Source organism: Aethalodelphis obliquidens, unplaced genomic scaffold (assembly GCF_003676395.1).
Source record: "Aethalodelphis obliquidens isolate GAN/ISIS:26980383/991018 unplaced genomic scaffold, ASM367639v1 scaffold25, whole genome shotgun sequence".
In the NCBI taxonomy this organism is placed as follows: Eukaryota; Metazoa; Chordata; class Mammalia; order Artiodactyla; family Delphinidae; genus Aethalodelphis; species Aethalodelphis obliquidens.
Window position 1 is genome coordinate 804,174 of NW_020837969.1, and position 25,560 is coordinate 829,733.

The following is a 25,560-nucleotide window of genomic DNA, read 5'->3' on the forward strand; positions in this document are numbered from 1 at the left end:
ACAGAGAATAAAAAAATCAATAAAAAGTGTCACCGAATAGGGCAAACATCTTGCAGCCGCGTGTGGGCAGTGTGGACCACGCGTCACGTAGAACCGTCCCTGAAGGGACAGCCATCTGGTGCTTCTTGTTTATTAATGCCGACCCATCTCCACTAATGGATTTAGCGTGAAAGGAAGTAGGGAGGCAGTCAGCAAGTGCAAGTCGTCAGATCTCAGACTTCCATCCTTCATTGATAGTAATGCTATCTTCTACCAGCGCAAGTTGGTACGACATGGTCTGGAAGCTTCATACGAGAGAAAGAGTTCGGCTGCTTTATTTTCATGTATTCATTGGCATCAAGCCCCAGACGATCTCATGTGACATCACGTGCCTTCGTTTTTATCCAATGAAGAGGAACTTCCCTTTGGAGTTGGTCACAGTCTTGATTTTGGGTGTTTCCCCCCAAAAGTGTATTATTATTTTTTTTGTCATGAAAACTGAAATTTATTTATTTTTTCCAGCTATATTGAGATATACATGAATATTAACATTGTGTAAGTTGAAGGTGTACAACATGTTGATCTGATATACTTAATATTGAAGAATGATTACCACCCTACTGTTAGCTAATACCTGCATTATGTCGCCTATTTCCATTTCTTTTTTGTGGTGAGAGCATTTAAGATCTACTCTCACAGCAACTTGTGAGGATATAATACAGTATTAAAAGTGTATTATTTTGGGCTTCCCTGGTGGTGCAGTGGTTGAGAGTCCGCCTGCCGATGCAGGGGACACGGGTTCGCGCCCCGGTCCGGGAAGATCCCACGTGCCGCGGAGCAGCTGGGCCCGTGAGCCATGGCCGCTGGGCCTGCGCGTCCGGAGCTTGTGCTCCGCAACGGGAGAGGCCACAACAGTGAGAGGCCCGCGTACCGCAAAAAAGAAAGAAAGAAAGAAAAATGTATTATTTTAAACATTTTTTCACTTCTACGGACCTGCAACAACCCTGAATGAAAACAGACTTAGCTTGTAGGAATGAACTTATTGTGTAAATCTGCATAAAATAAGCATTTCTTCTAATTAGTACATTTTCTTTTGTAGTCTCTGAATTCAATCATGGGAACCCTAAGCCTATAGCCCCTGAGCCCTGGGCAGCCCATGGACTTGAGGAAGTTCAGGATGCGTTTGAGTGATCACCTGAGAGGTTTTGTGACTATATTTATGATGGGTTAGCAACTCTGCTCTGGATTTCTTTTTTTGTCTTTTTTTTTTGCGGTACGCGGGCCTCTCACCGTTGTGGCCTCTCCTGCTGTGGAGCACAGGCTCCGGACGCGCAGGCCCAGCGGCCATGGCTCACGGGCCCAGCCGCCCCGCGGCACGTGGGATCTTCCCGGACTGGGGCACGAACCCGTGTCCCCTGCATCGGCAGGCGGACTCTCAACCACTGCGCCACCAGGGAAGCCCTGGATTTCTTTGTGAAACACAAGTTAAAGAAAAAAAAAAAGTGCTATATTTCTTCTTTGCACCAAATACACTTTGGGAGAATTCAAAATATTCATTTACAATGTTAGAATAATCTTAGAAATAAGAAATCGAGGCCCACAGAGGTTATACAACTTGTTCAAAACTACGCAGTGAATAACGGCAACGTTGGTACTTTCCAAGGCCTTCTGCGTCCCAGTGCAGGATTCTCTATATTTAGTCAATGTGTTTTCAGTTCCTCAGAGCCATAATCTGTGATTTAGAGACCCATTTTTATCTCTGAGAGTACTCAACCCCAAAACAAAACAAAAGAAGAAGGAGATTTTTGCAACTATAACCTAATTCTACTGCAGTTTACTGCTGCATGTTACCTTTAATCTACCGTTCAACCTTTCTTACTCAAAAGCAAACTCCAGCACAATTGATGCCAGAAATAGAGCAAAAAAAAAAAAAAAGAAGGGAAAACACCTTCCTGTAAAAAGCCCATAAAATGAACTTGAAAGAAAACTAATGAATATATTTCAAATCTCTCTCCCCTTTTCTTCCTCAGCCATAGCTCGCTTCCCCGCTTCTCATGTAATATTCAAGGGTCTGCGCTCCACGGCAGGTAGACAGATGCGTCAAGAAGCAGACATGTGGAAGGTAAAAAAGTTTTGGTTTTTTTTTAAATATCAACAGATTTTTAGAATTCGCAAATGCTAATCCTTGTGCAATGGTGTCTTCACTAGCTTCCTACAGGATCAGGGCTATAACGATAGTGTTAGCTTCTGCCACATCTGGGAGATGCCCATCTGGTGTGTCACAATTTGTTCATGACTCCAGAGTGGGCTGCTCTGAAAGGCCTGAGCCAGTCAGGCCAGTAGCTGGGAGGCAAAAGACAATTCTTGCTCTAAGTCCCACTGTAATGGTTTAATGTTTACATCTGAACGTTTCCCAAAAAATAAACAAAGCCCTCCAACTGCCCTAACATCAATGCCAACGCATTTCAAAGGAAGAGCAACTATTGCTACTCTACTTATGCTATTAAAATTTACAAGCTGTGATTGAGATTACACATTTCAACTTAGAGTAGTCCCTCAGAGTTAAAGGGAAAAGCTTGCTGAAAATGACAGAGGTTAGAAAGAGTTGGTGGTTTTCAAGATTCGTATTTCTTTTTACATTTAGGGGACAGAAGCAAGAAAAACATTATAAGAGGAATGGTTTTTAATATTCAGTAGAAAAATGCAATATATATGTACAAAATAGATGCTTCGTTTCAGTCAGTATTTACATGTTTCGTGAGCCCAAATAATATATGTTTTTCATTATTTTAGTAAAATTAAAGAATGGGCATTCAGCTTTCTTTAAATTTTCATATTGCTCACGCTAGTTTAGGCACGCCAGATCACTTTGGTATAATAAATTCCTCCCTGAGTGTTGCACGGATACTAAAAGACACTGTAATATTTTTCTTTTAAGTGTGAATTGGAGAAAAAAATATTATCAGATAGCTACATTTTTTTATGTTAGCCATTATTAGAATTTACTAATGAGAAATCTGACATGCTATTTCTTATTGCTTTAATATGTTTTATACTATAAAATGGTTTTCCACATTCTAGGCATTAATTGCATAATGTGAAAAAACAATTCTTTGCAACCTCATGTGATTTATGGGCCTGTCAGTGGTGACTAGGTGTGGGAGAACTTTGGCTTTTGTGGACTTGCGGGGGGAAAGGCTGTGTGAAAAGTCGAGGAAGCCCAATTAGAGACAGGCGCTAAGAACAATTTTTAAAAATCTACCCTGCTGAGAGGCAGGCATTTTTTCTGGATGACAAATGTCTGGAGTTCTCAGTTTTACAAAAAAAAAAGTGCTCACCCCTGGCCTCTCCCCCTTTTGTCATGTAGGTAACCTAAGCTGTGGAAAAAAAGAGACCATCTGGAACGAATGCTGTGGCTTCACAGAGACAACATTATTCTCTGCCCCTTCCTCTTCCTCTCTCTTTATGGATGGCAAACAGTGTTCAGATGACAGGTTTTGGAAAATTGTCTTCGGAGATAAATCCTCAGGCAGGTCCAGTGTGCTGGGATTTTGGAGGCTTCTGTGCATTTTGTCAAACGGTTAAGGAAGCTGATAGGCTTTTTGTGAACTGTGGAGCATGAAGAAGCCTTTTACCTTCCACTCAGTTTTTTGTTTTATAAATTTATTTATTTGTGGCCGCGTTGGGTCTTCGTTGCTGCGTGTGGGTTTTCTCTAGTTGTGGCGAGCGGGGGCTACTCTGTTGCGGTGCGCGGGCTTCTCACTGCGGTGGCTTCTCTTGTTGCAGAGCGCGGGCTCTAGGCGCGCGGGCTTCAGTAGTTGTGGCTCGTGGGCTTCAGTAGTTGTGGCTCACGGGCTCTAGAGCACAGGCTCAGTAGCTGTGGCACATGGGTTCATTAGTTGTGGCTCGCGGGCTCTAGAGCGCAGGCTCAGTAGTTGTGGTGCACGGGCTTAGCTTCTCTGAGGCATGTGGGATCCTCCTGGGCCAGGGCTCGAACTCGTGTCCCCTGCACTGGCAGGCAGACTCTTAACCACCGCGCCACCAGGGAAGCCCCTTCCACCCCGTTTTAATTGAGCAATTGATGGAATTTTGCTATCTTGTGAGGTTAAGTTAGACATACATGCCTTGTGATTTATATGTGAATGGTTTTTCATTGTATATTGACATGAATCTTATGAGTACACTACACTTTTCAGCTATCATGGTCAACTGAAGAAAGTCTGCACCAGTTTTCCTTCTAAGGGAGAAATGAAGTGCATTCTTCACATTGTCCATGATACTATATACTTATACTTTTATCGTGCTATCCCTTCACTAGAATTGACAGCTTATATGGCATCCTGTTCCTTGTTCAGGTGAAAGAACAAGGTTTAATACGGAGAAATAGAGAAAATTTGCAGCTCACGTTATCCTAAAAGAGGTACAATATTTCAGCCAGCTAATGGGTGTGGAAAAACCATCCTGAGAAAGAAATCTACAAGTGAATGCTACTGATTTTAAAAGGCATCTTCTTGACAAGAACCAGATGAACACTATCTCTAAAAATCTAATCCGATGGCAAAACAGATTTGTTAGTGTGATTATTGAAACAATTGCCACCTTCTGGTGTAAAGTGATGTCAGCAGGAAACTATCAAGGGAAGTCTCTCGCTTGGGGACAGTCAAGCCCTCAAAGCAACCGTGAAATAGGATTGGACGGGACCTTTCATTTCATATGAGAATTAATTCTCTAAAGGCAGTGAAGAGGAGGCAGCTTACTCTCTTCCCCCAGGCAAGCAGCTAGAAACAAGTCTGCAGGAGGCCATATTTTTTCTTATTCATTTCTTAGTGTGTGCACGTCTATGTTACCAAGTATTCTGCCAATTAATTTATTCTTTACGTGTAGTTCCATCAGAAAAGAAAAGAAATGGCAGAACTTCTCCAAAGGTTTTATGACTTAAAAAGAAAATTACAGTTCTACATCTAAATTGTATATGAAGGACTGAATTAAAAGGTTCCGTTTATTTCACTGCACACAAACTTCCCAGTTGCTTCGGCACCTTCTTTAAGGGAGCACAGATTCATGTTGGGCTGACCCCAGAGAGAGCCATACACATGTAATTTGTGGCAAACCTCAGTTATGAAGACTTTCTACTCTTCTCGACAAAGTTAAGTTGGTAACCTTACAAGAAAGAAATGCCACATATATTCAATTATCGAATATCCTGCACTGTGTATTAAAAGCATTTTGAAAGTAATAATTCTACCGCATGGTACCTTGGATTTAAGAACTCACTGACCTTAAATGAATTCAAAGTAGATAAACAAACATTATTTATGTGACTTTATATCTAAATTTTGTCTTTTGCATCTCATGAAATTGTCCTTTGTGGAAAATCTGTTAACGATGCCCTTAATTTTAAAAATTCTGTACGTTTATCACTTCTTGAGCTTCTACAGTTGATAGAACAAATAGAAGAGTTAAAAAAATCAAAGATTAGGTGATCAATAACACATTTCTTCTCCATCAGATTATTTTTTTGTGTACAGAATTCCTATTTGATTTTTCAATTATTCAAAATGTCAGAATGATAGATATGAGAGTAACCAACTAACCAGGGAAAGCTCTGCCTGGTAATGTTCAGTCTAAAGATGCAGAATGATGCTCATGACGGATTAGCTTTTCGCCCGTTCTGCCTCATTAGGGTTCTCCCAGTTTGACCCAATCCAAACCTATTACTTAATATATATCTAAAAGTAAAATTGCAAAAATGTTCACTGGTACAGTAGAAGCTAGATGAGCAGCTTCAAATAATTTAATTAAGTTGTAGGTCTTCTAATATAATTCTGTAAGTATGTGAACTTTTAACTTGTGTTAACTCAATTTCCTTACGCTTCCATTTACCATTTCTTGGGGACATTACAGTGATTAGCCAAAGTCCTTCCAGCGCCTCATGTTCGCCATAAATTCTTATTTAAATTGACTGTCACTGTCTCATTATAATAAAGTAGGTATTTGACATCTCAAAAAAGACAGCTGGTCTAGTAGAGTACGTTGTGAAAAAGTGGAACTCTTTTTTTTTTTCTCTATCACAGAAAATCCACATAAAATACACCTCAAAAAAGGCCGTCAAGGTCACACAGAATGAAGTGGGTTGAGTACTGAATGTTCATAGGCATGTTTATGCTGCAGAATTTCTTGAGAAAATGGGCTTCTGTGTGACCTTGGTATTGAAAACAGGCACGATGCCATGTTCCCATCTAATTGTTGGATATTTGGTGGCTGTTCACGTGCAGCTGTTGAGTCTGTCAGCATTTGGGAACACTCAGTAGTAAGATAGGAAAGTAACTGCTGCTATACTTCAAAGAGGTCAAATGGGCTAAACCCAGATGAGTCTCCCATACTTTCTCAACTCTGGTAATTAAAGGGGTAAGTTGTATAATTGTGCTTCGAAAATTTTCAGTGAATATATTCGTTGTTGAACACAGCCCTAAAAACAAGTGCAATGATCTTCCCGGGAATATATATTTACCCCAAATTCTCTTTAGTTCCCATACAATGGCATGGTCAAAAAGGTTTTGTTATTGCCAATGACTGTCCTTGAAGTTATCTAGACAGTCCAAAAATAGAGGCCTCAGTTCAGGGTCTGGAGTGACCTAAAAAACCCAGGAATGGTATCAGGCATGTTTCCCAGGTTTAGTGCTGGAATTTCTGCACTGGATAGACCAAGAATCCACAGGCAGCCAGAGCTACTTAAAAGTATCAGGAAGGCTGCAAGATAACTGCACGGCAAAGGACAGGGAGTGTCAGTCCCTCTGGCTAACGGCTTCACGTAAACCACTGCTTTTACCATCTGTGTGGCATCAGTCACTTGAGCCAGCCTCTTTCAAGCACTTTTCGTCCACAAAATGTAACACTCCACTGCAGAACCTTCCTGGTGCCTATTCAAGATGAATATAAGGATAAATACAGTGATAGTAAAATTAACTAATGTATATTGGAAGCTTACTATATGCTGAGCAATTTGTAAATATGTTTTTCATCTATTTGTACGACTCTAGAATTAGCAACTATTAGGACCCCCGTTTTATAAATAGCACCCTGGGGCACAGTGAGATTGATTCATCCTTGCCAAAGGTGGCAAAGCAAGGCTGCCCAATTTTGGAGTCAATGTTCTCAGCCATTACACTAAATTGGCCTTGTTACAGCCCTGTTTCACCTACTGGATGGCATTACAGTGAGACTCCCATGCATACTGATGAATATTGAATGCTACATCTTAAGATATACGTTTTCTTGTAATATAAGTAGTGCACGATTGTAAGAAATTTAGATGATACAGGTAATCCAAAAGAAGAAAATAAAACTTGTGACTAATTTATATATATTAGTGCATATATGTTAATCCCAAAGTCCTAATTTCTCTCCCCCTGCCCAGACCCCCCTGCCCCGCGATCCCCTTTGGTAACCATACGTTTGTTTTCTATGTCTGTGAGTCTATTTCTGCTTTGTAAATAAGTTCATTTGCATCATTTTTTAAGATTCCATGTATAAGCGATATCATATGATATTTGTGTTTCTCTGTCTCATTTCACTTAATATAAAATAGGTAAACAACAAAAACCTACTGTATAGCACAGGGAACTATACTCAATATCTTGTGATAACCTAGAATGGAAAAGAATCTGAAAAAGAATATATATATATATATATATATATATATATATATATATATATACACACACACATACATGTATGTATAACTGAATCATTTTGCTGTACACTTGAAACTAACACAACATGGTAAGCTACCTGTAGGTCAATAAAAAAAGAATAACAGTAAAAAAAAAGTTGTTACTAATTTCACTACATAGTGATGACGACTTTTAGGATTTTACTTTATATTCTTCAAGTTGTTTTTTTATACCTGTTTGAAGAATAAGAATGCAGTTCTACTGAGCACGATCTTTTATGATCGAATATTTGATCTAACAATTTCTCATGAACATCTTCCAGCGTCCTGAAATACATTTCTATGTCATCTCTTTGAACGACTGCATACTTGACTATTCTGATTTTGAGAGAAATCAAGGTGCAACATTTCACAGCCCTGAGTCTCAATCTGAATTTCACAACTGGACTCAGGTGGAACTACTGCCACGGCTTTATTTCTAGAGGGTTTTCAAACGGGGGCTATGCAGAGGGCAGAGGGGATCAGGATTACGTACAACGTCAGGAACAAGGGCAGCTCGCGCACACCTTTGGAGATCACTCTTCAAGCTGCCTTGTTTTTCTTCTTCAGTATCTCTGCGTGGTCAAGACAAGTGACTATTTTACATACAACAGTTTTGTAATGGGTACCCCCAAGTAAAGGGGTAAAATAACTGGCTAACAGTGGGGTTAGTGTGAAGCCTTGGAAGCAAGGGAAAAAGGATTCCTGACCTTTAGCGGAGAGCCCTGGGCACCCGAGTTTCTTTTGCTTTCCTTGCTGACTTGCCTGAGGGTATGGGGTCAAGTGTCATCTCTACCGAGCCCTCCCTGGTCAGATGCAATCAGATTGACTGATAGCTTTCAGAGAACTAAACAAAATTCCCCTACCTGGGCTGCCCATGCTGGCCAGAGAAATGACTGATGAAGAGTCACTCTGAGCTGGAACTAGACGACCCTTTCAACATCTCATTTAAAACTGCAGCGAGTTCAGGTGGTTTTTGAATTATGTATTAAACTCAGCTTCCAAATATAGCTTGGGTTGTCTCTGAAACATCAACGTCCACAAATCACGGCTCTTGTTCTCTTATTTGTTAGCCTGGTTGTCACTTCCTATTACCTTTTACCCTGGACTCAGGTGTGTGGCGTCCAACACTGGACCGTCAATATTAAACCACCCTCCGCCTCCTTGGTCTTCCTTCTTCGTCTTGAGCCATGAAAGCTGCCGACACCACCAGTTTTCCTAAAACTGCATGAACTCTGCCTGCAATTTTGATGGAAGCCCAAACTAGCACTTATTTTCCAGTGGGGAGCACTTAGCTCTGCCATCCTTTCTCCAGGATCAAAGCCGCACTTACACTCTCACTAATAATCACTAATGGAAGTTGTAGTGCTCAGGGCAGTCTTGAGATTCATCAGGACCAGCGTTCAAAATACTCCCCGGGGACTTAGCTGCTGGTGCCAAGAGTCAGTCTTGGCATCTGAACCTCTTTTTAAACTCTACCCTCCTCCCGCACTCCCTTCCCATTCCTCCCCACCCCCCTTTCTTCCATTCATTTCTAGAACAAAAGATATCAACCAAGTCCTGTTAGAGTTGCCTCCTCAATACCTACAGCGTCTATCTCTCTCTCTCCATTTCCACCGCTACTCACCAACTAGCCTAGGACACACTCACCTATTACTTGGATTTCTGCAATAGCATAGCCACTGGTCTCCTCAGCTTGACACAGCGTCTCCCCAGATCAGTTATCTGCAGTGATCCAAGTGATCTTTCTAAAAAATGTAGTCATGTTAAAAAGTTTACGTGACCTATGAGTAGGCTACGCATACGTCCCAGTTTTCTGGAACAGTACCAGTTTCTGCTTGTTGTCATGATTAATAATGCCTCTTTCACTCTCAAGAGCGCTCTGTTTCAGAGAAAAAAATTATACGGTCATACTACCTTCTCTCAACCGGCCTCTGCTTACCTCTGAGCTGGACCTTTCCTGCCCCTGCAGTTCCTGAGTTGTGCCACGTTCCCTCTACCCAGGACCTTTGTTTATGCTTTCCCTCTTTCCTGAATATCTTTTCAGATCCTCTTTGCGTTCTACGTAACTTCTATTCATTCTTCAGATCCCACTAGAAAACAAGTTCTATGAAGGCAGGAACTTCTGTCTGTTTGGATCACGACTCTATTCCAAGTGCTCAGAATTGTGTCTGACACATAACAGGCACCAAATAAATACTGGCTGAATAGGTGAATCTTTTTTTCTTTTTTTTTTTTTACCATTAAAAAAAATGAAGTATAGTTGATGTACCATGTTATATAAGTTACCGGCGTACAATACAGTGATTCGCAATTTTAAACGTTGTACTCCATCTGTAGTTATTATAAGATACTGACTCTAGTCCCGGTATTGTACAAGATCCTTACAGCTTATTTTATACATAATAGTTTGAGTTAGTGAATCTTGACTCAAGTCTCACTTCCTCCGGGAAGACAGCCCTGCCTTTTCCCCCCACTCTTCCCCAGGATTTGTTTAGAAAACCATGCATCTCTTTCGGAGCATTTTGGATCATACAGTCACTGGTTTGCTAGACTTTGTCGTCAACGGGAGCAAGAAGCCTTCCCTTCTGCTTATTGTTTTGAGTCTGCGTCACACACCATGCTGATCTAAAAATAGGCTTGGAATAGGTGTACGATGCCAGTGACATCATAGTAGGCATTTTAGCAAAATTCTAAAGAAAAATTATGCATGGTCTTATTCTCTAGAAGCTTATACTTTATCAGAGGGAAAGAAAAGGCTAAAATGTACAAGCAGGTGGCAGTACAAGATGATAGATTACTCAGAATTTGAGAACAAAGAAGCCTAGAAATTACATAGATCAACCCTAACTCATCACAGTGGCATTAAGTGATTGTTACACAGTGATTGCGACAGTCCCATGAGGTGTCTGGATAACAGGCACTTATAGAGGTTCAGAAGTGAAAAATACTGCTGTGTCCTTGAGTGTCAAGGAAAGATTATGAAAGAAGTAAACTTGAATTGAGTTTTGAAGAATTCATCCTCTGACAAATACTTGTTAACTATCTATTATATACTAAACAAGAATAAGACACAATCCTTGCCCACGGAGATTAAGGGGCGGCAAGCCACCGCCCTCAGGCCAAAGCTGGCCATGTGGTTTTGAAAATAAAGCTTTGTGGGAACACAGTCACTCCTATTTACTTACATCTTCTTTATAGCTGTTTTTTTTTCTTTACTACAATGGCAGAACAGAGTAGTTCCAACAGAGATCGTATGGAAAATATTTACTGTTTGGCCCTTTACAGAAAAGGTTTGCTAATTGCTGAGTGAAACTCTCAGGCTTGAGTGGAGGAGATAGGCATAAAACACCAAAATTGCACGACATATGGGCTTAGAACAGACACATTGGAAGCTTCATGGACAAGGTGAGAAAGAGGAAGGGCTTAATTAGTCAGGAAAGGGAGCCCGGAAGAGAGGACATGTGAGTGATGTCTTGAAGGATCAGATGATCAGTAGGAAACTGATTATCAAGAAATAGAAGAAAGAAAAAGAGGATACACTAAGAACTAAGGTGAGAATGCAGGAATGAACAACTCTTCTTTGGGGGGAAATACATAGTACTTCCAGGTGGGACCAAAGATTCCCACTGGGAAGCACAGGGTGAAAATTTCATTGAATGAGGCCAAGGGAACGATACAGAGCGTCTTGAGCATTAGCTGAAACATTCAGAATTCACCACGAAGGCAATGGGCAGACTTGGAAGGCTCCGGTCCAGGACAAGGAGAATGAAAACGGGAATAGATCTGTAGACTCTGAGTCTGATGACTTGAAATGGAAAGGAATTCTGGGGGACCACTAAAGCAGTCTACTGAAGAGGGTGGAAAAAATTGGAGCTCTGAGAGCAAACTTAGCCCACAGAGCAGTCTTTCTTTGTCTACACGGTACTTGAACATTTCAAAAAATTAGTTGTCCGCGTTTATGAAAGGATATTTTGCATAAGAATCTAGATTTCTATGGGTTTTTATCAATCAGAGTATCTGGCAACACCGGGCCTGCATTGTTGCTCGCCAGCAATGGACCGGGGCTGAGCTGTGTGGTGTGGTCTGGGCCAGAGCAGGCTGAATTTCCTCGTGCAACATAACCCCTGCGGGCGTTGCGATTTGTGGTCTATGTTGCCATCACCTGGACATAAAGTTTGAAAAAATCTTTAATTGGGGTGGAGCTAATACATTCACCTTTCTTTTCCTGCCCTGAACTCATATCTACTGACTGTCCTTTCTGAAGCTTTCTGAAGGTCCACCTGTTTCATTTTTGAACGCTGGGGATTTTGTGCCTGTTTGTGTGTTTTTTAGACTCTTAATTAGAGTATGATAGATCGTGTATGTGAACATCTGCCTTGGGGTTCGGACCTCTGATTTAATTCCAGTGTGGCATATCTTTCTCTTTTCTCCCTCACTAATTTCTTAGAGCCCACATCTTACCTGCAGACCAAACATTCTGACCCCCGGCCCCATTTCCGAATATTGTAGTTTCCATCTATTCCTTCTTTGCTTAAAGAACCACAACAGCTTTTGTCGGTGCTTCTCAGTAGAGTTTTATTTTGAATTCTTCCTCAAACAAAAACTGTTCCTCCCAAGAAGTTTTTTTAAGAGGGTAGCTTGAGTTACAGTCCCAAGAGGGTTCTTCAAAATCCTTCCGACGACATTTTCCTAGTGTTGCCTGGTTGCTAAAAATAGGCTACAATGCATTTCAATATAACTCCTGATGGATACGTGATTCCAAGGGAGGGAAATGCTATAAATGGTAGTTAATCTCCTTGCACTCCTGCTGAGTTGGGGTGCTTCCCCGTCACCCCTCCCTGGGACTCTGAACACACGTTGATGCACTGCTCCGTATGTGGGGAGCAGACCCCATCCTGGATTCTGCTGAGCAAGCATTAGAGATACACGTCCATGTCTAAAGCCTGGTTTTGATCTGGTTACATGTGTATTATGTTTTGAGAAAAATCATTTGGTCCTTGAAAAACAGGTTAGTCCAGAAATCCGTGTCAAAAGTAGGCTATAACAGCTGGGACCCTGCCAGAAGACTTAATAACTAATTTTTTTAGTATTTATAAGAAATGCATAGGATAGCAGGTCTGTGCTATTGCAGACCAAAAATGTAAGGCAAGGTCTTATCCTAGTTGGAAAAGGCCAGCCACAAACCTAATTCCATGACCTTCACTTTCCCCTGCCTTGTCTGCAAAGGGAAGGCGTTAAAACAGATGATCCTAAGGCAATTCTGCGCTAGCTCTGTGAGTTAAGAGGTGGATGAGGGAGCAGTTCCTGCCCATTGGGAATCCAGGTTTTCATGGTGCTTGCGCCAAACTGCGTGGACCAAGAAGCTGCTGAAAGCCCCTGTTCCTCCCTGGGGTAAGGACTGAGATGGGGCAAGACTGAGTGCTTCTGCAGAAAGCCTGTGTGATGAGCGGGAAGATGTGGGCTTTGACTTCAGACAGACTAATGTCCCCATTCGAGTTCTTCAACCTCATGTTGTTTACTCAATGCCTCTGCCTTTAGGTTTCCTCTTTTACTAAAGAGGCTGATGCCTACTGTATTTGTCTGCCTGCGCTGCCCAAACAAAATGCCACAGACTGGGAGGGCTTAAACAGCTGAAGTCTACTTTCTCATGCTTCTGGAGGCTGGAAGTCAAGGTCAAGGTGCCATCAGAGTTGGTTTCTGGTGAGGCTCTTCCTGTCTGGCTTGGAGATGGCCACCTTCTCAATATGTCCTTCAGGTGGCCTTTCCTCTGGGCATGTGCAGAGACAGAAACATCTCTGGTACCTCTTCATCTTCCTATAAGGTCACCAGTATTATGGGATGAGGGCCCCACCCTTATGAGCTCATTTAAACTTAATTACCTACCTAAAGGTTCTATTTCCAAATACAGTCTCATTGGGGGTTATGGCTTCAACGTATGAAGTTTGGAGAACACAATTCAGTCCGTAACACCTCCCTTAAACGGCTGTTGTGAAGAGGAGAGACAATGAAATGAGATGACACAGCGAAACACCCGACAAAAAGTTCCTGGCCCACTTCAGAGCCCTATCTGGAACCACATGCGCAACCCAAAGAATGGCTTCCCTTCAGAAAGAGTCCTCACCTCACTATACAGTCCCTTAAGAAAACGACTAAGCAGCGATTTTGATAAATTTTAAGTTTACTTTGCAGAAGACTTGATTATGCCTACAGTAGGGTGTATATTTCTTTAAATATTGTTTTGAATCATTTATTGCGTTATTATCAATAAGGTGAAATTTAGTTGGTTTATAGACTTCCTGCAGTTTTCTAGGTCAAGCAAAATTGATTGGGTGGGGGTGAAACGGACCAGGACCCTATGGCCCCTGCCTCCTCCACCGCCATTTCCTCTGCCCACCTTTCATCTGTAGAAAATCTTTTGCCAAAGCATAAGTTTAATCAGAGAAGTGAGAAAATTCAGAAGTAAAGGAAAACAGTCAAATAGGACAAAATAATAATAGTTTAGTCATAAAGCAAAGTCAAGGACTTTTAATTCTTCTTCAAGGGCTACAGATAATATTCTGAGCCATATCCTGGGAGCTGTCTTGTAGATACTGAAATCCCCACCAGGTGGAAGGAGATAACTACATGATGACCAGTCTGTAGCCGTGACATAAGCTGCCACAATTCCGAGAACTGGCCTCAAGGAAATGGGAACAAATCAACCCTGGAACTGAAGACTAACTGTACTTAAGACAATCAAAATGACGCTGGTCAGACCACTGCATGACTATCTCCAAGATGACGGTCGGAGCTGGCTGGGCTGTTTCTGCAGGTAGCCCCTCCCTCCGCCTATACCCCCCTGAAACTCCCCTTTAAAAGCGCTTGCCCACTGACTGTCAGTGGGGAGCTGGCCTCTGGTTGCGAGTCCACCCCCAGCCCCCCACTGCTGGCCTCCAAAATAAAGCAACCTTTCCTTTCCATAGACCTTGCCTCTTGAGTATTGGCTTTCGAGTGGCAAGTAGCTGGATCCCACTTGTGGTAACAGAAGGATGCTGCCCAGTGCCTACCCCTTCCTGGTGAGCTTCGCCTGCCTGTTCATCTAGTGCTCTACAAGCAGGTGCCGACCGACTGGAACGTGTAGCTGGATCAACAGCTCATCCGAGGCTGTTGCTTGATCTGACGAGCAACGTCTGTGCTATTGCTTCCCAGGGGAAATAATAGAAGTAATGGAAAGTATGTATATATATATATACATACACACACACACACACACACACGTATACACATACATATATATTGCAATGTATTTATATTGTATATCAGCATATATCTATAGCTACATCTACATCTACACTTATACCTATACCTATATCTAGATCTACATAAAGAGAAATAGAAAGACTGAAAGAGACAGACAGAGAGAGATCCTAGATGGACTTGATAGCTGAAAAGTACCCCAAAGGAATATCTTCATAGAAAGAAGACAAGACAAGACAACTGGGTGGCCAGAAATGTCTTCAAGCTGTGTATGGCTAATCAGACATTGATAGCATTATCTATCATTTTTGCTGAAATCAGCTCCTCATGAATAAGAAAAAATTTCTACGATTTGACACTGCCTCAAACATTAGTGTTCTTTTGGCTTCTAAATAATTTTTGAAAAGTTTGAATGTGATTTTTAGGCTTCTGTAGCTATCAAACCACATTTACAAAGCCCTGAAATACAAGAATTGTCCAAAGAAGATAAATGGTTAAGAAGAATCATCAGGGGTATTCACTCTTTAAGTCCTGAATGACGGGAATGGACAGAGAGAAGATGTACGCACACTTTTGACTCTGCAATCTGCACACATGATTAGGCAGGATCCAGGCGGTAGCTGAGTGGGTATTAGACCAAATACAATTGTTCACATTTGGAGATGCCTTGAGCCTTTCCTGAGACAACTCAGAACCACCAATGTTCAGAGTAGATTTATTAGTGCCAATCAATATGTCAGGCACTGGATAACATGAGAACATATTTTGAAGGTAGAACAGCCCTATATGTTAATACATCAAGATTATTTGAATAGAATGCTCTTCCTGAATCTATATTTCTACAGTTTTTTTTTTTTTTTTTTTTCTCTCAGGAGAAAGGAACCAATGCTTTGCCCAGTTGAAATGTCAGTAGCAGACTTTGAAAGTGGGTCCTGAGGTTTCTGGGTTCACCATCAAGGGGAAGTTAGAGCACGAGCTGGAATGAAAGGGAAAGGTCTGAGGTTCAAGTCCTTGGAAGAGGCAGAGAGCAAACCATTTCAACAGAAGCAAGGGTTGCGGGGATTGTCTCAAAGGAACCCAGAGCAGTTTCAGGAGGTGCCGAATAGAAAGAGTGGAAAGGTGCCCTCACGTCACAGAACGGGAGCTTATCGTGAGAGTATCTTCTGAGTCTGCGATCACAGCTGATCTTTCAGAGAGTACCTTCCCCAATGACTGGAATTAAGAGAAATAAGTACCATCTCTCAGGAAGTAGTTGATTGAATGCCAACCTTACTTTATTAATCTGGAATCCTCTCCATCTTCGGATCTTAGATTTCTGCATGACTGACTCATCTTTCACTGCTGGAAAGTACTTTCCTCATTCGACATTTTTATTCTGTATATGTGTATTCTTAATCTTCAATTCAATGCCGTGTGTTTGTAAGGCTTTACCTGAGACTTCAGAACTGTGCAAGGACAGATAGGATGTCCTGCTTGTGCATAAAGCATTTGGGGTCAAGGGGCGAATGGCCATGAGCCTAACTAACAGCGGGACACTGTCCCTGCCCACAGGTGTAGTGTGCACTCTGCGACGCATTCATGCGGAATGCTTTTAGGTACACGATATATTGGGTCACGTCATGCCTCTGTATCTCCACACAGTCTGAAGCTTCCACATGGAAACACTCCTAGCTTCCTTCTTGCCTTAACAAACCCTTATTTAACACTCACCTCGAGTCTAACCTCTGGGAATGCTTCTCTGACATCCCAGTTTGAAGTCAATGATCTTAACTCTCATGCTGTATTATTATAATGCCTTGCGTTATAATGGTCTGTTTAACTGGCTGTCTTTACCATAAAGAAGGGGCAGAAACTCCTTCTTTATCTGTAGTCCTAGTGTCTGGTATGTAGGGAGTTAGGAGGCCCTTCAAGATTTCTGAGCAGAAGGAGGGACGTCTGACCTGATTCTCTCATCTCTTAGGTGTCAGTGTCCGTGTGTGTGTGTATGTGTGTTGTGTGCATGAATGCATGTGTGTATTTTCCTGAGAGTGTCCCAGGTTTTGGAAATAGGAAGAAATAATTAACATTTGCCTGGTGTATAACACACCTGGCAAAACTGAATATAAAGTTTGCACACTAGACTAAGTCTGGTAAAAGGACAAATAAACAAATATGGGGTGTGTATTCAAGTTGAGAGCCCAAAAGGGAGGCATCAGTGAAATAAGACCGAACAGGAATGGGAGGAATTCCTGGAGATTTGGTTCCAATCGTGTCCTTCCTGTGAGTCTCCTTCAATTCTAATGAGCAGGGGAAAGGCCTGAGAAAGAGTGTACTGCAAGTGGCTGGATCCATTTTATGATGTTACGATACAAAGCAATGTAATATAATACCAAAACCCTGTACAATGGAACACTGATATTTCAGTGTCACAATGTAATTGGAATATTCGGCTTCCGATGAAACAAATTATAGTTCTGCTGCCTCATTTATTATTCTCTTTTTTCAGAGTTACCTCTACAAATTCTTTAAATCCATTTTCTTTTTACTTTGCCGCCTATTACTGGGTCTACAAGTGACATGGAGCTAGGTACTTTGCTTTATTACCTTTAACCCTACTCATGAAGCATTTTGTTTCTTCCTCTTGCGGTGAATTAGGTTCAGAAGATTTTCTAACTCTGTATAATTTTATTTCATTTTGCGATGTCTTTTTTCTCTCAGTCTAATTTTTAAATCCATTTTCCGTGCGGATTTAATCTTGTATAAAATCTAATGCCTATTAATTTGTACTGATTTACAACATTTATTTCAGTATACTAGAAAATGTTCATTTTTAACATTTGTACTCATAGATAATGCATATCATGAAGTTTTAATGTAAATCACTAATACATTTTTTCATCTTTAACTACCAAAGTTCTTCATGTTTATAGATCATTACTCAAATGTTTTGTAGGATTCATTAAAATACATCACCAGCAATGTGTTTTTCTTTACAACATCTTTGTGCATGTGTGTGGGTAGGAAAGACCCTAGTACTAGAATATTTTAGGAAAATTTAGAATAAAAAGAAAGTAAGGTTCATACTCCTATTCAGAAGTTAATTAAATATTCTTTTGAGAATATAACATTTGAAGCTCTTTTCATCAAGTAGGGAATTATATTACTTTTCTGGGTTTCTTTTTTTTTACATTTATCAATTACATTTAGACAGTTCAATTGCTATAATGAAAAATTTCCTTAATTCCCATTCCGGGGGCCAAAAGATGTTTATTGCTTGGTATAAGCAATTGTGAATGGCGATGAGACTCCACATAGAGGTAGCGTTTGTTTTTTACTTTTTAAAGTTAAAGGTTCTCCATTCTCATTAGTCTCAGGAATGAGAAGCTTTTTGCCACGTCCCACTGCTGTTCTCAACCCCTTAATTTGGCAGCCTTTACAAATTTGGTAGCCTTTAGGTGAAAACAAATATGGATGTCTTCGCCCAACTGACTCTCCCAGCAACACGTCCTTTAGAAATGTGTTTCTGTTCTACCAGCAGAGAGTCTGGTGGAAAGAACGTAGGCTCGGGTTAGACACGGCTCCATTCAAATGCCCACTCTGCTACCCACTGACTACAGAACTATGGGAACTCTCTGAACCTCAGCATTCGGGTAAAATGGGAATGATGTCACTGCCAATCTCAGGAATTGCCTCAGGAGTGATATACGCAGCATGGTGCATCGTGCAGAAGGTATTCCAGAAACTTCTAGCTCCTTTTCCTGGCAGACAGTGCAAGTCCACTAATGCAATGTAGAGAACGACGGCTAAAATCATGGTAACGTAACTGAACAGAAAAAAAAAAATGACCCTCAAAAGCAGTCCTAGATAGAGAAATCAGACTGTCAGTTAACGGAAGCACAAACTTTTAAAACATAATTAAGACATGTTTGAAAGTAAGTAGATTAAACTCATCCTATACTGCAGAGACCAGGCACGGCTAGTCCCTGAGCAGAGAGAGGGAATCTCAGCGCACCTGAAGGGCCTTGGAGAAAATCACCAAGACGCCAGCAACGGAGTCAGATCCATCTCAGGAGGCAGAACTGGGTTTCTCCAGGTAACTCAGAGTTCTCAAAAGCCCACTAGGGTTTTCCTCTCTCCTTTGAAACTGCTGGGATTTAATACAGACGGGAAGATTCTTTTTTAATTATTGCTTTGGGTCGTATCTTCCAAAGCTTTGGTCAGGCATATTATAAGTCGATGGTATTGCTACCGTGGCTTTTATTTTGGCCTCAAACGCACAGTAAATCCATGCAATAATATCTTTGTAGCCTTCACTGAGAAACACTGAACCCTGAGCAGGGGATGGGGGAGCAGTCGTTTACGGCCATGGGCCATGAACAAGCTGCTTTAGTCTGCGGCAGCCCAGCCTCACCAGGCCCTTTCATGAACACTCCATTCATCTAAGATGGGTCCCTGCACCAGATATCGTATCTGGCTTCTGCAGTTGTATTTCAGCATCACTCAGCAGCGAGCAGATAAGGTAATATCTCTGAAAGCTCCTAGACGGAAGGCTGCCAGACTCTCCGCACTGAAATCTCACTCTCCTTTCAGGTCTGAAGGGCTGCAGACGTGAAGGGAGGACGGAAGACAGAGGAAGGAAGACGGAAAGGACACTTGCATGGACTGAAGATAAGGAAGCTCCCAGGGCAGAGATACCCACCGTAGGTCCCAGCAGAGCCTAGATCCGTGAAAGGGGATGCCAAGATGCCACTGGAAAATGTGGCTGGCTCTGCGAATGTGTCCTCCGTATTCAAGCTTGTATTTTCAGTATAATCCCTATTTTCACATATGCAAAAAAATCAACAAAATTTAAAAGAGCCCAAGTCAGGGAGTCAGGACTTTCTCCGTCTCTATTTTTAAATTTATTTCCTAATGGATTCGGCTAAGGACACAAACTTTGGCTGTGGTGGAGCCCAGACCAGAATCCAAATCTCTTTGTTATTATTGTTGTTGTTACTGCTGTTAACTTTGTTATTGCTAGCTGCTGTTTATAGACTGCTTATTGTTTTCTTCGCAATATGTTTAGTACTTTGCATACATAAAAACATCTGAGTTGACTTGAATAGGTATTTCTCCGAAGAAGATATACAAATGGGCAACAGGCACATGGAAAGAGGCTCACCATCCGTAGTTATTAAGGAAATGCAAATAAAAACCACAGTGAGGTGTCATCTGACACTCACTAGAACGGCTATGATGCAATAAATGGGGGAAAGATGTATTGGCTGGGATTTGGAAGAATGGAACACTTGAGCATCACTGGCCGGAGTATAAAATAGTGGGAAACAGTTCAGCTGGTCCCCAACAGGTTAAACATAGAATTACTCTATGACTCAGCAATTCCACTCCTAAATATATACCCCCCCAGCCCCGCAAATTGAAAACAGGTACTCAAACAAATGCTTGCACACAAATGTTCACAGCAGCATTATTCACAATAGTTAAAAGGCAGAGACAACCTGAATGTTCATTAACAGGTGATGGCTAACGGTACTGTACATACATTCAACGGAATACTATTGAGCCATAAAAGGAGTGAACTACCGACACATGCTACAATGTGGATGAACTTCAGAAACGTTGTGCTAAGTGAACGAAGGCAGACACAAGGGTCACATGACGTGTGACTGCATTTCTATGAAATATGCAGAATAACTAAATCCACAGAAACAGAAAACAGATTCGTGGCCACCAGGAGCTGCGGGAGGGAGGGACGGGGGAATGACGGCCAACCGGGGACTGAGTTCCTTTTGGGCTGATGAAAATGTTTTGGAACTAGATAGAAGTGGTGGTTGTACAACATTGTGAATGTCCTAAATGACGCTGAACTGTTCACTTTACAATGGCATTGTTACGTTGATATGAATTTCTCCTCAACTAAAAACCACTTGAAATCATTTAACCCTTATGATAAACCTGTGATGTGGGCATGATTTCCCCCATTGTTCAGATGATTCAAGGCTTATTTCCACTGAGACACGTATTATTTTTAGCAGAAGAAAGGTGGCATTATTTTCAGGATCGGACTTCATAAATGATGGAAAATCTAGGAATGTATCTTTGGAGGAAGGCATAAAATGACCAACACACATGGGTCAGGTTTAGCTGATGCTATGCTACCGAGTCCCCTTTGCCCCTGGCACATTGGGTGGAATCACAGTCCTAAGCGATAGAGCCGGAGACCACCTCCCTAGCAGTCTGTAATGAACTAGCCAGTAAGAAAAACGATTTGGTAACAGAGTAGGCAAAAAAGGCTAAGATATGTCTGTTTCATTCTCCTCTGTGCTATAGAATCTTCCAACTGTATTTCGTTTCAGAGGGGTGTTGGATGTGTGAGATGAAGGGAAAAAACCCAGGGAAGGAAGTTGGAGGGAAATTTCTGAACAAAGGGGTGTGAGAAGTTCAACTCCAGCTGCTTTCCCCACCTCCCCTCAATTGCCAACATGTATCTCAAAAAAGACACACCACCAAGGTTCTGTTCCTATTTTTCTGCTGTGACTGTTACAGCAATAATATGCAGAGAGAGCCCTTAGTGAGTAGGTTTCTTCCTAGAGAGTCAGCTCTAACCAAATCCACAACGCACAATTTATTTTCCAAACATTCCTGTTCTAGCTCCGCTTCCATGCCCTATGGCAGACTCGTCTCACCTCGTGTCTAGTCAGCCAGGGGAATAGCTTCTCTTCTCTAGTCTCCCCCCTCTCCCTGCTCCACAAGCAACTGTAGCCCGACTCCTCACTAGGGTTTCTAAGCACTGCTTCCACGATGTCTTCTCTCTATGCAAAAATTTTGAGTGGGTCCCCAATGAAATCAAATTTCTTAGTCTAGCTTTCCGAGTTGTCCTCTGCTTTTTAGACTTATATCCTAGGACTTCTCTATGTGAGGCCAAATTGGATCTTTTCTACTTAAAAAAAAATTAATGCTATTAGCTAATAGCTAAGATTGATTGAAGGTTAATTACATACCTATTGGAGGCTCAACGCTAAGCGCTCTACATACATCATCTCATTTACATTTGACAATGCCCAGCAAGCCAGCTATTGTACAAGTGAGGAGACTACAGGTAGAGAGACCCAATCAATTATATAACTAGTGCAACTCAGAAGTAGGATTTGAACCCAGGTCTGTTTGGTGTCCAAATCCATGGTTTTAGGCACTGGTCTTGCTTTTACCTTTTATGCTCCTGTTTTCATATCTTGGGTTCCCTCATTCTATTCCTAACACCAACTCCACTCTCTTCTGCTTTTCTCCAACTACCATTCATGATCCTCAGGGCTGGAGTCTTCTCTTTATTTGAGTTCACATAGGTGAGCAAATGTTTTCTGTCTGTTGCTGGCATGTATCTTTTCATAGTTCTAATCATCACACCACTAGTTCAATGACAGTGCTAAGGAGGGCAGGAACCACGTCCAATACTTGTATCTCTGACTCTGTCTAGCACAATGCCTTGTTCACAATAGGTGTTCAATAACTATTTATTTGTTCAATAATTCTCATAGATTACCTGCCAGGGAAATATTTTTTTATAGAGCTGTTTGTTAAAAGTTCTTCATAAAACTGGATTTCACCTCTTCCATCTTTTACAAAAATGTAATTTTTTGAAATTTGGGGAGCATCAAATAAATAGAGTGAGCATTAGTAAAAATATTTCTAATTTTAACATATGACTAAAGTGCTTAAAATATTAAGTGTTAAAACTTATTTTTATCCAAGTGCTTACTTGAACCAACATTGAGACTAAAGGGAAAAGAAATTACTCTTTGTAAATCTGTTACTTTAAACCTCGTATTCTCCTGAGTTTCATGATAGGTCCATATAGAGAAATTAATTTATAGAAGTAGTCAGCATATCCGCTAAAAAATGCAAGCCTAAACTACTCTGCACTTTTCCCTTTGTGAGACTCCTGCATATTTCAATATTTCGTTCATCACCTTTCAGGTGCTCAAATTCACCAGCTGTAAGAATACTTATCAGATTATAGTACAGCACTAAAAATAAGCTGGTGTTATTGAAAATAAATGAATCAGCACTTTCGTAGCTGAATTGTTTTCTCATGTGACTCATACTACTTAACTAACGTCTTCTTTGCGATTGTTCATTTATCATATCAAACGTTTCTTTGGACATCTGCTTCTTTAAGTACAAATGCGCAGGCTTGATGAAAATGTTCAGTAGAAAAAGAAAATAACTCTCTGGTCTGGATTTATAAAAGCAAGACATTAATGGGCTCAGTTACCATGGCGATCTTTCTTCATTTTTTAGCCTGTAAAGAATCGATAGAATTTTCAATGTCGGTGCAGTCTGTTTACCAATAAAATTTCATATACGTGGAACTCATGGTACAAAACTTCAAAAAGCCCTTCTGTTTAGTTTGGACCAGAGGATATTCTTGATAGATCTCATCTCAAAATCACTTGGACTCCCAAGTGTCCATGCAAAACCATTAATCTCAAAATGTGTCTAAATACCAACTTTGAGACAGGCTACAATTTACTGTTCTCTGTGACAGACACGTAGCTAGGGGAGTGCTGTCATTTAACCCCAATGCTTTCTTTGGTAGTCATGGAAAGAAAGGTTTTTTTATACTGCCTTGGCATAAAAAGACTACAAAATCCATCAACACTGTATAACTTTACATATAAAAGTAACGTATGCATAGATATCAGTCATCGTGTGGAAAATAAACAAGACAGCCTTTAAATCAACGTCATTCCCAAGGAATCAGCATGGACATGTATGGACTCATTTTACAGCTAAAATAGAAAATACATGTAAATTTGACTGCTCTATTTTGACATGGAGGCTCTTGGCCATATCTTTATGGCCAAAAACCCTGTATACACACACACCAAATTGGGAAGGAGTCGCATTTGCAAAAGCTGGGCTTGTCCTCTGTATAGGTGCTCAGATAGGCTTCTGCTGGATGAAGCGTCTGACTATAGGATATGTATTTTGCAAAACGCAAGTTAGCCCAAAAGTCTGGCATATATTTGGACACGCAATCAAATGCATGCTGAGAGTCTCAGGGAAGTGGATTGAAATGGCAACCCCACAAATGGGTACCCAGGAATATGTTTGCTTTTTAGAAATTGGCTAAAAAATTAAAAGCTTCAACAACGCAAATTTAAAACAAATTATTTTACTGCGGTGAGAACACTTATCACGAGATCTACCTTCTTAACGAATTGTAAAATACAGTGTACGATACAGTGTTGTGTAGTGTTCAGTCCAGTGTACCATACAGTATTGCTGGCTGTAGGTACAATCAAGTATGTAATTTTTAAATTTATTTTTTACTTTAGAAGCACATATGAATGTAAGAGGAAAGACAGTTTCCACTGATTTTGCATAACCCTATGCCAATTACTAAATAAATACAGACGTGGATATGTAGAGGAGCGTTCCATGAAGTATTTGGACAAGGTAATAATCACATAAAGACTCTCTTCAGGTATGGCAATAGGACCTATTCGTACAGCACTGAGGGTAATGAAAACTGATGTGTGAAGTTCACACAAGGTCTAAAGTGACAGCCCAGGGAAACAACCCCAACGACTTAGTCTTTTAAATAACTTTGCAGGTTTTTTGTTTTTTATTTTAATGTCAGATGACTGAAGGCAGACACGCACCAAGATGGAAAAGTGAGCAGCTATTAGGTGCCGTGCGGGTACCTGGCCCGACACTCCATCCGTGCCACCAAAGTCGTGCACATCAGCCGAAGGGACTGCCTTTCACCTGCCGGTCATCGTTTTTCACGGGGGCCCACTTCCCCATCAGTAGTGATTTGAAAGCTGTGCAAGGAGCTAGAGGTGACCGAGGTAAGTCAAAGGACAACAGTCAGCTCCAATGCCATCTGCAACTGCTTCCCTGCTCTTTCCATGAAAGAGTTCTGGTCCGCAACTCAGAGCAGCCCAAATGTAGGCATTTTGTAGAGAACGACTAATTTTTGAATCACGCAAGTGAAACTCTATTTGATGAGTTCCACCTCATAAACAAAATTTGAACTAGATCCTGAACTTTCAGAGATGCGTGACATATTGAGATAGGGAACATGGACCCTTAACATGTATTTTAATGCCGTAAATTGCAGATGCCACAATCGGAGTTACTGCATATATGTGTCTAGGCAACAGACGCTTCTTAATTTCTAGGTATATGTGACCTATAATACTGCACAGTCATTTTTTTGAGATTTTCATTCCATAGCAAGTGAGAGCACCAGAAATATTCCCTTGACTGACGTCAGCAATTTTAAGTGTATTATGATATCTTAAAATTCATCTTCAGCTTTTGTGTGTGTGTGGCAAGTTGAACGTTTAAACCTTGGGATTTGCTATAGAAAATGTATTTAGCTGATGGTTCTAGGTAGCCCATAGTCTACTCCTAAGAAGATACCATAGTACTGTACTGGGAATATTTTCCTCAAAATGAATGAGTGCATCTGTGTGTAGTAACTTATACTTTTAGTTGAACTTCCCTTCCACTAGGGTACCAAAACCTTTGTTCCTATTTTATGTAAAATTAACTCAATATCTGTTTTAGAAACGTTACTGAAATACAAAGCAACCTCAGCGAAAAGAATCTGTGATTCCTCATATGCATTTTGGTAAAACCGG